The sequence below is a fragment of the Etheostoma spectabile genome, chromosome 14, assembly GCF_008692095.1.
Source record: "Etheostoma spectabile isolate EspeVRDwgs_2016 chromosome 14, UIUC_Espe_1.0, whole genome shotgun sequence".
Lineage (NCBI taxonomy): Eukaryota > Metazoa > Chordata > Actinopteri > Perciformes > Percidae > Etheostoma > Etheostoma spectabile.
The window spans coordinates 16405696-16419267 of NC_045746.1; the positions used below are offsets into that span (position 1 = coordinate 16405696).

General features: G+C 39.2%; 1 protein-coding gene and 1 long non-coding RNA gene across 2 annotated transcripts in view; one reads left to right on the plus strand and one right to left on the minus strand.

The window, feature by feature from the left end:
* The window catches only part of angpt1 (angiopoietin 1), a 63796-nt gene extending 61289 nt beyond the window's left edge, over positions 1-2507 (minus strand). The window contains exon 1 of the mRNA XM_032535234.1: positions 2405-2507. The gene's annotated coding sequence lies outside the window, so the exon portion shown is untranslated. The remainder of the gene's footprint in view (positions 1-2404) is intronic.
* Positions 2508-6727: 4220 nt separating this feature from the next.
* LOC116701837 (uncharacterized) lies at positions 6728-13248 on the plus strand. The gene is made up of 3 exons (XR_004335015.1): positions 6728-6972; positions 8674-8677; positions 13236-13248. It is a non-coding gene; the product is annotated as an uncharacterized LOC116701837 (long non-coding RNA).
* The last annotated feature ends 324 nt before the right edge of the window (positions 13249-13572 follow it).

The window sequence follows — 13572 nt, forward strand, 5'->3', positions numbered from 1 at the left end:
CCACCAACCACACACACACACACACACACACACACACACACACACACACACACACACACACACACACACGTTTGTTGTTTTAACATCCTGTTATGATGCATGTGCATGTTGTGTGTGATGGGAGTAAGCTACTGGGAGCTTGAATTTCATCTTGGGGATCAATAAAGTATCTATCTATCATGTGATTGATCCTCCAAACAGAAAACGCAACAGAAATTACCTAATGAAGATTCATGTGGGGGCATCTTACAGTTCCCGTTGGATGCACCACGCGATACAGAACCCAAAAGAGGGTTACTGAGGTCACTACTAGGTCACTGAGTACCTGGGGAGCCTGGCTATGGGGGCACTCATTTACTGTACACAAGTTTAAGATTAGCAAACTTTAAAAAAAAATAAAAGAAAAAGAAATTAACATATTTAATTTTTTAGAACATGCCAATGTATATCATCAAAAAAGGGTTTGTTATTGTAGGTGCTGCTTGTGATCAAGAAGTTACATAATTACTTGGATGTGAAAAGATCATAATGTGCATTAAAATATTTGCAGCATGAAATGGGAGGCAGTCCCTGATAAGTCTATGGATAATCATTTCATCTTATAATAATTACATGGATTAATCAATCATTAAATTGGATAAAAAGAAAAAAAGCCTGAAAATGAGTTTGAAATTTGTATTGTTTTCAGCATTCTATTAAAAATTACTTGTCTTCTTGTACCATGCCCAAAAACATTTACAGTAACATGCAACTCAATAATAGGGCTGGGTACAGAATTCAATCAAACATTTGTAACCAGCCCTACTCAATACATACCGTGTTGTTGATGTAAAAGGCATGTGGATGGTTAGCTTTTTCAAGCCTTAGCTTTACAATAGCTCCATCAGGAGCCGGGCAACATTGATCCATCACAAAACAGACAGAAAAAAGATGGAAGGTATTTGTGTCTTATTGGAACAAGTTTATGAGGAAACCCTTACTGTTTCTATTTATGAGTCAATAACTGAGTGGTTTAATCTCAGATATGAATTCTTACTGGAATTTAAATGTATTGAGAAAACAAACTTGGTGTTTAAACCTAAAATAGTACAATAATTTGCTAACCCTTGACGTCCCGTGCTGTCTATCCTGTACTTCCTGTCCCACACATACAGTATATCCTATGCAAACCGAGTTACAATAAGTAAAATGCAATAATCATTTTGCTGGTGAGAGTAAAGCACAGTGTGTCATGCCTCGAGGCAGCCTGCCTTCATGGGAAGCTGGCTTATGTTTTCCTTGTGAAAAGTTTGGGCGGAACTTTTGTATAACTCAACATCAATCCGAATGACACTGCCTTCCGCATGTGATCTAAATTTGAATATATGATGTGGGAACATAGAAGATCAGAGTTCTTAGATCTTTTTCCCAGTCGCTCCTTGTGTGGTGGCAGCTGCTAACAGGTTAAAGTCAAGCAAGCAATTTCCACTGGGGACAAAATATTTGTTCACCCAACTTTATACAGTTTTAGTTTGATTTATTGACTAAAGTAGTTTTATAGTTTACTTCTATCAAACTAGACATATTAGGTAGTGTAGGTGCATTACTAATACAGCAATTATTATTTATTATTAAAAGACACCCTGTGGAGTGTTTGACCACTAGCAGTGCTGTGGAGCACTGGGTCCCTTTTTTGTATGTATTCTGCACGCGCAAAAGGATGCACATAGACTCGCATGAGCATCTGGGGCTTGCAATTGAATTTACTGCCATTGGTTGTACGCAGTAAAATGCCAAGAAACACAGCAATCCGCCAGCAAAGGCAGTAAAAAAGAAGAAAACAATGCATGTGTAACTGCAGATGTCTGACATGTAACCTTTTCTTCGGTAGGGAATTGATGGGTTAAGAAACTTGTATCAATATCTGGGGTTCTCCAAAATTTCTTAGACCCAAGATCTTGCAGTCTGGTGTGGTCCCAGGTTGACTCGGATCTCTGGGTTCACTAAATTTACTACTTGTTCGGTAAGGAGATTTGCGATAGCAGACCATGCATAAGAGCAATAAGGTCTCCAGCTCACACAAACACACACTACCACTGGATTAGAAAAAATAAAAAGAAACAAATCTGTTTAAAAAGGGATATTAAACTGCTTTCCACGGTCATTTGATGAGTACAAAACAAAATGGTGATTGTTGTTAGTTGCATGACGACACATGTCAGTGGGGACTAAAGTGTGTCACAGCTTATTTATCTAAAAGGTGTCTCGGTTATCTTTGCTTTGAATGTTCCTTTAAAGTTGTAGCCTCGGGCCCCTTTAAAACGTCAGTTTTTTAGTCGATCAAAAATTATCTGAGACATCAAAAGAAAAGGTGCAAATAAAATGTAATCCTCCTTAGTTAAGTTTTCTTTGATATGGTTCCTACCTGGCACGATATCCAGATGTTGAAGATGAAGGCATCCACGAGAAGCAATGACCATCCGGGCAGCAGACCCAGCAGCTCCTTGTTGTCAACAGAAAGAATCCTGCTATAAAAACAAAACAACCCATAACCAATAAATATAATAAACAAACTAAGCTTAATTGTATACTTTTCATTTTGCGATCTCAATATCAAAATAATACATATCTTGGGTTTTCACACTTGTCCAGCTTTACATTTTCACACACACACACACACACACACACACACACACACACACACACACACACACACACACACACACAGATTTCCTTAAGTGCTAATGCTAGAGGTACTAAAGCTAGCTAACTAGATCAGCAGCTAAATGTTGCACTTAGCTTAGCTTCGAGTCCGCAATTAAGTAGCTAGTTGACAGAGTTGGATGCTGAACAGCTCATTACATCAACAATCGTTTACTTCACATGACGTGAAAGTTATATCCTGACTGGTTTTACTTGACCATATTCCAACAGTATAATAACACACCAAGTTCATTCTACAAAAACGGAATCTTATTGCTAACCAGCTAACGTTAGGTAGTTAGGATAATCGACCGTTAACGTAAATGTGAAAGAAACGTTCGACGATGTTCGTCCTGACCACAGTAAAAACTGTGGACTGTAAAAAAAATAGTAATAATAATAACTTCTCTTTCAAAGCCACTCTAATATCAGCTCCCTCCACAGTTCCACATATTAGCTAGCTAGCAACATTAGAAGTTTATTTTTCATCTCAGCCGAACTGAGCTTCTGACACTCACACACCTGTCTGGTTGGCGTGACGCCTTCATTGCCTGATGAGGCGTTTAGGGGACATCAAGGAGGTTTTATGAGAAAGCAAATGCATTCGACAAATTCGTTAAACCCAAGGATAGACATTAGTGTAACACGCTGAATATAAACATAACTTTTGTTTGTTTACAAGAAAACTCCACAGGGTACCATTAAGAAAAGTGCAACACCCATAGCCTGTTACTATATTCTCCAGACATCATTGTCTCCCCCCACTTTACCCCTTAATGTGATGCCTATGGAAACTACTTTTTATACTATAAAAAAATACCTGAAATTCATATCAAATAATTCCATTCCCTATTTGACATCTCAAAAATGTGTGACCCTCTCCATTTTGCTCTTTAATCTTCTATCCCTGGCCAGAATACAAAGAAAAACACTGTGGGTTATAGACTATAATGCAGTTGTCATGGGGGGAACAGGCAAAAAGCGTTCCGTTTGACTCGAAAGACAAACCTAAGCAACACATTCAGGCATGCTTGAATAGCTTTAGCTCTCTTAGTGTGCCCGTTTCCTTTTATCTCGGGAAATTTGAATTTGATTAAATGGCCAACCCAGCCAAATTACTGATGGCACCTTTTCTTTTGCCTCTAAGCATCCCCGTTTGTCATAGTGATGGTGATTAAAGTGTGTGTGCACACACACACACACACACACACACACACACACACATCAAACACAGTGTCATGGTAATGCTGAACCAGTGCCAGCATCTATCTCATTGAATAATTAGAGAAAGGACCTGTTTGCAATTGCTAATGTGTGTCATGTGTGTACTAGTCTCCTGTTCTGAGTCCTGGGCGGACCTGTCCTATTCTAAGTTCTTTCTGAAAGATTCAAAGTTTGGTCTGCCGGGGCCTTGAGGGAACAATAATCTTACGCACAATAGCCTTGTTCGCAAATCGCCGAGGGATGACTTCACTTTTCACACTCAGTGGCTCTGACACACCGTCTGAGTGGATGTGTAGGGAGTAAAGAGTTACACTGTTGGTTTAGTCTCTGAAGCCACTTCAACAACTTTGCAATAAGCCTATAGAGTAATGAGATCAAGTTTTTAAGCCTGCTTACAGAAATCTTTTTTGAAAATAATACTGAGTCTCAACCTCCAGCGGTTTTCCTCATAGAGACAAAACATGATAGTATTAAGTGTAAAAGTAGATATCCAGCTAAGTGTAGAGTTTAACAGAGGCCGAGTATCCACAGTTTTGCTTTGCTACGCCCACTGGGGAATGGGATTAAAAGTGAAATCCTTAATTCCTCACAGACCCATCTCCAATGAAGTAAACAGAAGATTTTGCTGAAATAGCATTATCTGGTTCATGGCAATGTTGGGCTATTCACCACTTTGATCCAGACTGAAATATCTCAACAATTGTTGGATAGATTTTCATACAATTTGATACAGACATCCATGTTTCCCTCAGGATAAATTATAATCACTTTGGTGATCCCTTAACTTTTTATCTAGGGTGACCATCAGGTCAAAATCTAATGTGTGACACATTAGATACTTACATTAGATACTTGCAGAACTACTTCAAATCAGAGTCTGCTGTACGTTGTTTTTAGTGCTAAAGTTTGTGCCATAAAAGTCTAAATCGAAGGGATTGTGCAGGTGCCGCCGGACTTTCCACCCTATGTCCCTCATTTCAGCTGGATGTACGTTACCTTCCACTTTTTTAATGTTGGCATTCTAAACTCTGGTCGATTTATGAAGACTATGGTGAACTGCTCTTCAGATCTCTGCAGGGTAAATCCAGCTAGCTAGACAATCTGTCCAACCTGAGTTTTTTGTTGCATGACATGAAAACAACTTTTGAACGTACACACGTTCCACCAAAACAAGTTCCTTTTTAGGTTATTTTGCAGCAGCACTGTGGCTAGGACAAAACTTAGCGCCACCCAAGGCGATTGTAATTGGTTTAAAAAATAAACCAGAGCACCTTTTTCTCCCATCCCTGAATGCTGTGTAGACTAACCAAACCATCCTCTACAGCACTGTCTGGCAAAGCGAGACTAGTGCCATGATAACATGCTTATGTAAGATGGTAAACCTTACACCTGCTTAACATGTGGCTCAAAGCACCTTTATGACTAAGTTTAAAGGGTTACTAACGATACAAACATAAACACAGTGCTTAGAGATGTAAAGAATATGTTTCATTGCCATTAGAGGCTCAGACTGAATTCTGCTGCAGCAGCAGATGATTTGAAGGATTTCCTAAACAACCGATTGTGACACTTGCCTGCCTGGAGCAATGATGTCATCAGGGTGAGACCACTGGAAGAGTGACACCACGAAGCCATTAGCGCAAGATGGCTGTCATTCTTTGTTATCCTCCCTGGGCTTCCAAGTCTGCACTCATGACAGGCATGGCCTCTATCTCCTGTCAAAGCAGCAATGCACAATCCTCGGCCCGCCTCAATTTATCCCATCCTCAACTCATGAAGCAAGGTTCAGGGCAAGGTGAATGGAAAAGTAAAGAGGTTTTTGTCTTTCAGTAACATGTTAAATCTTTTATTGCACTTCTTACTTCAAGGGGCTTTTTTTCACTCACACTACTTGTCCAACAACGTCAGCTACAGAAAGGGAACAAGAAGTTAGGATAAAGGAGGCATCCGTGGTCAAGGTAACCCCTCTTCTATTGGGGGTTATGGCACCATGGTAGCACTACAAAATGAATAAGCAAACAATAGAAACAGACAAGGGGGAAAAGAAATAAAAAGAAGGATCAGTGCTTTGGGTCCATTTTAAAGTTTAGACCTCCAACAGCTTTTGCAAAAAGGGGAAATAGTTTGTCTGGGATGCACACCCTGAAGAAGGCTCTCTTTGACACTATGCGTGGGTTGCTTCTCCCTATGTCTTTTAAATTTTCGATTATGAAATAGGCCGTAAAATAAAGGCTTTTAAATAAATTTGAAGAAGAGTGCCTTGGATTTCCTTTTTGTCTATACTTAATTGAATTCCTGACCCCAAAGAGCACCTATAAACATATGACTGAACTACCTGAGCACCCTGGACCTTGTTGTCTTGCCAACTTTTGCAATTTGTTTAGCCTCTGTGCTTCGCCAATTTATCATTATAGCAAAATCAATTTTAAAGTTTAAGTTGGTGTTACTGTATCTTAAGACATTCTGTACATTAGTGTGTACTGCATGGTTAAGGCCCCTTTCCAACTTCTCACCCTCACCCTTTGATTTACTTTGTCTTGTTGTGTAATGGCCGTGACACACCAACCCGATAATTAGCCCGTCAGACAGTCTGACGAGGTCAGTGACTCGAGTCTGTTCGGTGTGTTCCGTGCCGTCGGCCTTCATTTTAGCCCACCTGACAGCATGGATGACATGCTCAGTCAAAAGGCGGGCACTGCCAGCAGTCAGACTTAAATGACCAATGTGATTGGTGGAGTGCAAACGCGGAAACGATGATTTGATGATGAGCGTGACTAGAGTTTCTCAAAATCTGACGAAAATCTTTTAAACTTTTGAAGACAGATTCAGCAACTGCATGACCTATTTCTTCCTTAAAATGTTTACAGAAACATGTTTCGGTGAGTAAAATATAGAAAAATATGAGACTCTGGGAGAGTCTGGCTTTGAATTTTCGGAGAAGCCAGACCCACGTGACGTGTTCATCCAATCAGCTGCCAGTTTAAATTTTTTGGCCGACAATACAGATTAGCGCCACCTGCTGTTATGGAGATGTATTACGTCTCGTCGCTTTAGTGTTTTCAGAGGGTCAGCCATCTGGTTGGTGTGTCAGGTGCTTAAGTGGAATCATTTTCTGCAAATTATTGAAATAAAAATGTATCAAAATCAAATTTCTATAATGTTAAGCTTTCCAAATGGCAATTACACTTGACTAAGTGTAAACGCTTCTATCTAAATCAAACTAAAACTAAACACAGAAAGTAACCTAGAACAGTAATTATGACTAACAGCATGGGGATCTTCATCCAGATTCATTTTTAGTAATCATTTCCCTGAATCGCTACAATGGAGGTGGCAAGTACAATGTTTTTCCTTTTATAATCAAGGAGCAAGGTGACATCCTGTATGGTGTCTTATGTATTTACTCAGTTGTTTAAGATGTGGAGCTTTCCAGAGTATGAGTAGTAAAAGATCTGTGGATGTAAATGTTTTGTATGACGTGTCCAGTCGTTGTATGTTTCAATTATCTCAAGGTCTGTTCCCAGCATCAGCCAGTAACTATAGGACCCTCACCCATCACATTCCTCAGCCTTTAGCAAATGTTCTCTAGTCTCCATCCTCTTCTGCCACATCAGATAAAGTGAAGTTTAACATTGTAGACAACAGCAAACTGACACCTGATACGAGCTGCTGACTGCTGATATCACCATGTTTCCATCACAATATGTGTAGGGTTACACAATCAGATATTCGTCATACAGAAACATGCTTTTCTGTCAGTCACAGCAACAGAGTAAGACTGCCTTGGTGTTTAGAGCTCCACACCATTATCAAAACAACGGAACCCGATCTGCTGTGGGTATGAGGCGGCAATGCAGCTTTAATTAGCAATAACTAATTTAGCCTGGCTACTTGGACCACTGTTTGACATCAATCATGATGATGCCGATATTTGCTGGCCTCAGATAGGCTACATTGTCCAGTGTCATACATCAGAGGAGACACATTGAGCCGAGCTATATCTCCTTACTTACTCTGCTAATTTCACCGCTGGCAAGCGTTGTTTGCTGTCTTCATCTTAATGCACAGCCAGCTTGCTGCCATTTGTCATGTTGTGTTTCTGTCTGTGGTAACAGGGCCAGTCGGTCCTCATGACATGGGGAAAGAGCATGACATCAGCACTTGGTTATTTCTTGACTTAACCTGTCTGTGAAATCAACAACACATTTGAGTCAGGGTGTAGGTGTGTGTTGTATGAGATCATACATGTGAGAGCAATAAATACGCCGACCTAAAACTCCCTTCTTGTGGTCTATTCAATTGCATGTTGCCTATCACATTCAATGACTCACACACAGCCGTGTTGAAAATGGATGTCACACGCAATTTTCCACATGTACACTTCCTGTGTTTCATTGTCCTGTGTGTCTGTGGGTTTTCTTTTCTTTCTTTTGGAATGATTTTCTTTCTTTCTTTTGAAACAATGCATGGCAGTCTTTCAAGCCGAGATGAGTGGGGAAGGAGCTGCTTCACCTCAATGTCCACTCCCCTCAGCTGACTCCTAACGTACTGTATGAAGGATGGAGGGTAAGGAATAAGATAAGAGGTCTGGTGAACAAGGGTGGGTCTTCATGCTTTACTGTCCGCCCAATCTACACCTTCTCACAGCTTTGTTTGTGAATATTATGAAGTATGACACAACCAACACCAGATTCTGCCACAATGGTAATCCTTTAATGGACAGTGGTTTAGTTTGCTGAGAGCCAAAGAATGTTCACAAAGTCTTAGCACTGTCAGGTAGTGCCTAATATAGAGACTCTTGAAAGAAGATGGATCGTTACGATACTGTTCTTGATGCAACGTTCATCTTTAAACCTGTTATCTAGGAGTGATAAAGCCATGAAAACTTAATGCTGCCTACTTGTAGCACACACAGGGCAGAATACTGTTTTTTGATTTATTAAATTCCCGAAAAAAAGGGTTAAAGTTCCCAAAAATGTGATTAAATGCTGCTAAAAGTATGTGAAATCAATCACCATTGTTTAAAGAATGTTCATGAAAGATGCACAGTGGGAAATTTATTTTAGCCAACATGCAAGCATGCAAGGTGCAAGCACGCCCTCAACCTGGATGATTTATTTTTACATTTTTTTAATTCATTTGTAATTAAGACACATACGGCAAGAACAATGTTTTGTTTTCGCATGTTTTTTTTTAAATTTGTTTTAATGAACCATTATGCAGGGCAATGAAAATAAACATGTTCACTAAAAAAGTCATACGTAAATTCTAAATTGTTAGCAGTTAAATACAATATATAATATTTGCTTTGAAAAAATGAAGCAATCAACTGCACACTGTAGCTCGCCCCATGGGGCCGATCTCTCTTCCGTGGTCTCAGACACAAACAGAAGCATCTGCATCTGTTTATCATCTCCCCTCGTCTGTTTTTGGTCAAGCAATACTCAAATACGTCATCCCCTTGGGCCAGTTGTTCAAAACATTTAATCTGGATCAAAATGATCCGGATTTGAAAATCCCATTTTTTGCTGTTCAGGATCAGGTAATCTGTCTTACTTTGGAACATTGGACAGGATCACCCTGATCCAGATACACAACATAACACAATGTGGGCTACCAGCTGTGTAAAGAACAGGTAAAGAGCCAACATGGGGTCACAAGTATTTCTTATTTTAAGACAAAACACTAAAATAACTTCCACTTCCATTCATAATTTCTTTTATGAATACTCACCTGAGCCACTACAAATAAAAAACTAACACACATTAACAATGCATTGTGGATATTTTGAAAACATCTTTCATCTTTTAAAAGTCCAATAACAAAGTAAAGAATGTTCAGGGTTCTTCTTCATCTGAGGAGGAAAGACCAGAAATTATTTTTGAGAGGCTCATCTCTGATGATTGTTTCTTTGAAATTAATATACGGCGATGAATGACAGAAAAATGGAATGTATTATTTTTGTTTGCTATTGAATTCTATTTGGGGGATTTTTTTTGGGGATCAAAGTTATCCAAATCCTACTAACAAGTTTTGAACAACACAAACTGAAGGTTTGATCCAGATTAAAACAAGGATTGGATTCTGTAATTTGATCTGATTTCAGATTCCTTCTTTTCCTTTTGAACAACCCATTTTCAAGATTTGATCCAATCCGATAACCAAAATCCGATCAGCTTACCTTTGAACAACTGGCCCGAAAACTGGATCACGGTGATCTACTACTTTTTTTTAGAACTTTATTTATTAAAATTTTCAACTTTTACGACAACAACAACAAACAACAAACATATCTGCTTAGCACATAGAAGGAAAATGCATTTGTTAAAATAAAAACCAGAAAGAAAAAATAAAATAAATAAAAAAATAAATAAAAATAAAATAATAATAAAAAAAATAAAAAAATAAATAAAAACTCTTGCAATATCTGTATTACAAAGTCAGAAAGTTGAAATATACAACCTATGCATCTTGTACATCTTGCTGGCTTTCCAAAAAGTGATCTACTCTAATGTTGCTTTGAAAATCTGGCATAAAAGTAAGATGGATTACCTGATCCTGAATAGCAAAAAATGTGATTTCGAAATCCGGATCATTTTGATCCAGATTAAATGTTTTGAAAAACTGGCCCCACAAGGTACCCAGATCAATAGAGTTCTCTCTCAAGCATGTGCAACCGGAGGTCCTCACACAAGAAACTTGCTGGCTCGTTACTGCAACCACATTTAAGAGAAGAGGGAACCATAGGCCTACTTTTTCTGTCATGGCACTTTGGCCCTGGAATGACCTGTACGTGAAGCTCAGGATTGGCAAAATCGCCTCCTGAATTTATTTTCTCAAATTTTCCCAGCAAGAATTTTACATTTTAAAGTTTAATTATCATGTTTTACACTCCTCTCTCCCTCTCCCACCCTTTCTCTTTCTCTTTCCCAGACCCACAAAATGGTCTGTTTTCAATTTGACCTCCTCTATGTCAACTGTCTCTGAATCACCTGATGACAACACAAAGTGACTCTCATATTTTCATTCTCTTCTGCCCTGACATTAATCTTGTTCCTTGTTGATGATAGATAGTGATACCCCTCAGTGTGCGATTGCCAGTTTAGTCTCCATCATCTAGCTTATTCCTCAATTTAGTTGATTGAATATGCAGTAGATGTAGTCAAGTTTCTACCTACAAATTCATTTTGCTGCCAACAAACATATCAAGAGATTTTGTCAACTACATCATAACCTACTGTTGTAAAATTCTCCAATAATATGGGTGACACTTCTGTTTATTTACATTATTTCATATTAATTCATATTAGAAATCTACCACAAATGTGTCTTTAAGATGACAAAAATAAAGTTTTTTCATTAAATGTGGAGCCCATTTGTAATTATCACTCTGCCAGGTGGACTGCTGCACAATGTGCTGTCATCACCTGAGGCTCATTGACTTAGGTTACATTATGTTTGATGATGGCAATTTAATATGAAAATAGTTTCCATATTTTCATGTGTGGAAGTCCTATCATGTTATTTTATTGATTCACATAATGAAGAAGTGTCACCACACAAAAGGAGGCTGGAGCAATAAAAAACAACTTTTTTTCCCTCTGTTGTGAGTGGAATAATGCTGGCTTTGACCTTTTCCTCATTTTCACATTGTGTTGTGCATTCCTGCAGTAAAAGTTTTGCTTTTGTTTTCACCACATTGATGAACCCTCCATTTGACCCAAAGGTTTTTTAAAGTCATTCATTTTTACTGTTTTTGTCGCCAGACTGTATTGTGACTATGATACAAGTTCACTGCGGCTAAACTAAAGGAAAAACAACGATAGCGATCCATATCTTCTGGCACATCTCAATTGAACTTGGGACTGTTATCATGAAGACTGGATTAAAAATGTCAAAATGTCATGAAGTCTGTTGCAGTTTAAGATGTGTGAGTCACACGTTGATATCCACAAGCTGATCTGCCTCAAAAAGGACATTTTCTGTAGCTCTTGAATGAGAGTCAACACCAAAACATTAAACTAAAACGATAAAGGAATATGGTATGCTTTTACCATTTAGGGTGGTTATTTTCATTGCAACCATGCATTCAAGCTGCAATAGCTCTGCTGTGATTTTCTCTTGACTGGTGCCAAACCTGCTACTGTGCCAACATTTGATTTATAAGACTTTGAGAGGGTATGTCTTGAGCTTATAAGATCATATTTTTATGGCAACCATATAGAAAACAGCACCCAACAGATATGACCACATCCCTATGCGATCTCATAAAGTTAAATGTCACTAAGCCAAAGCAATTTATTTGTCTCTTGCTACACAGTTGATCTTGTGCAGTACTTCTATCTGATTTAGCAAGTGCGTGGGACTGCATGTAATGTCAAAGTTATATAAATTAATAAATAACACATATCGCTAATGTTGATAGCACCTCACGACTCTGATAACTTGTGACATTTAAAGACGTAAATTATAATGACAAGAACAGAGAAAAAATGGGAATTCCCACACAGGGAAGCTGTTTCATCGAGTTTATGAATATGCATACCGCATCTGAGGCATCATTGCGTCAGTGTCTGGCGACGCTTGACTACACCATTAGAAACACAATGAGGTCAAGGGAGTGAGTGACAGAGTGTAGCGTGGACCTTAAACACCTCACAGAAAGCAGAGCTATTAGTTGCCTATTAAAGCTCAAATACAAAAAGAGTGTGTCTCACATGTCTCCTTGCAAACTGCTAGTTATTCACCTGGTGATTTGGGCGGGTACGTTTCACTGATCTGTCAGAAACATTGGCCGTGCCACAAACCAGACCTTCACATCCCCCTACACACTTTGAGCAGTGAAACACTTGAGTTGCTTCTCGGAGGTGAATTCCTCAGCTGCTGATCAGAAACAAATGTCTCATTAAACTGTCACAATTGATGAATTGATTCCTTTAAATCTGAGCAGTTTGTGCCCACACAAGTGATGATTTGACCTTATCAATTTTAATGTCAGGAAATTAGTAAGAAGGTGCAGAAGTGACATAAACTTGGCCATGCTATGTATACGTTTAGCAGAGGTCTGTCACGTCAAATAAAGCCAGAAGCGCACCAGGGGTTTACATCACGTCACTTTGTTGGACGGGTCAACAGGCCAACACTAAACACAATCAATGACTGGCCCTCCAGGACACACCAGAGAGGGTCCTTAGTGCTTATTTGAGTTTGTGTCTATGAACTTGTCACGCACTAAAGCAGCTATTACCATGTAAAAATAAATTGAAACTAATTTAACAAATGAGGAGCAAAAGCACCACCACATGGTACATGACCCCTGTGACATCGAGGTTTTGACCAACTTGCTGATCTCTCTGGTTCTGTTTGTTGCTCCTAGTGGTCTAACAGTTGACAGAACTGGGGCCTGGAGGGGCAAAGCGCTTCCTACTTTTCTCAGATGGGCAGATAGCTGTGGCATATTCCCTCCTATCCCTGCAATGCCCCAGTGAGAGCCTCTGTGTGCTCTACACTGAGTAAAATACTAGTTACACGTTGCCAGTTTTGAACTTTTGAAAAGTCTTTTGAGGCTTGAATTCAGCTAAGGTAGCCTCACTTTGCCAGACCCTCCTCCACAGCGCTCTAACAGAGGGTCTGGCTCAGCCACACAGCATTCCGGGATGGGAGAAA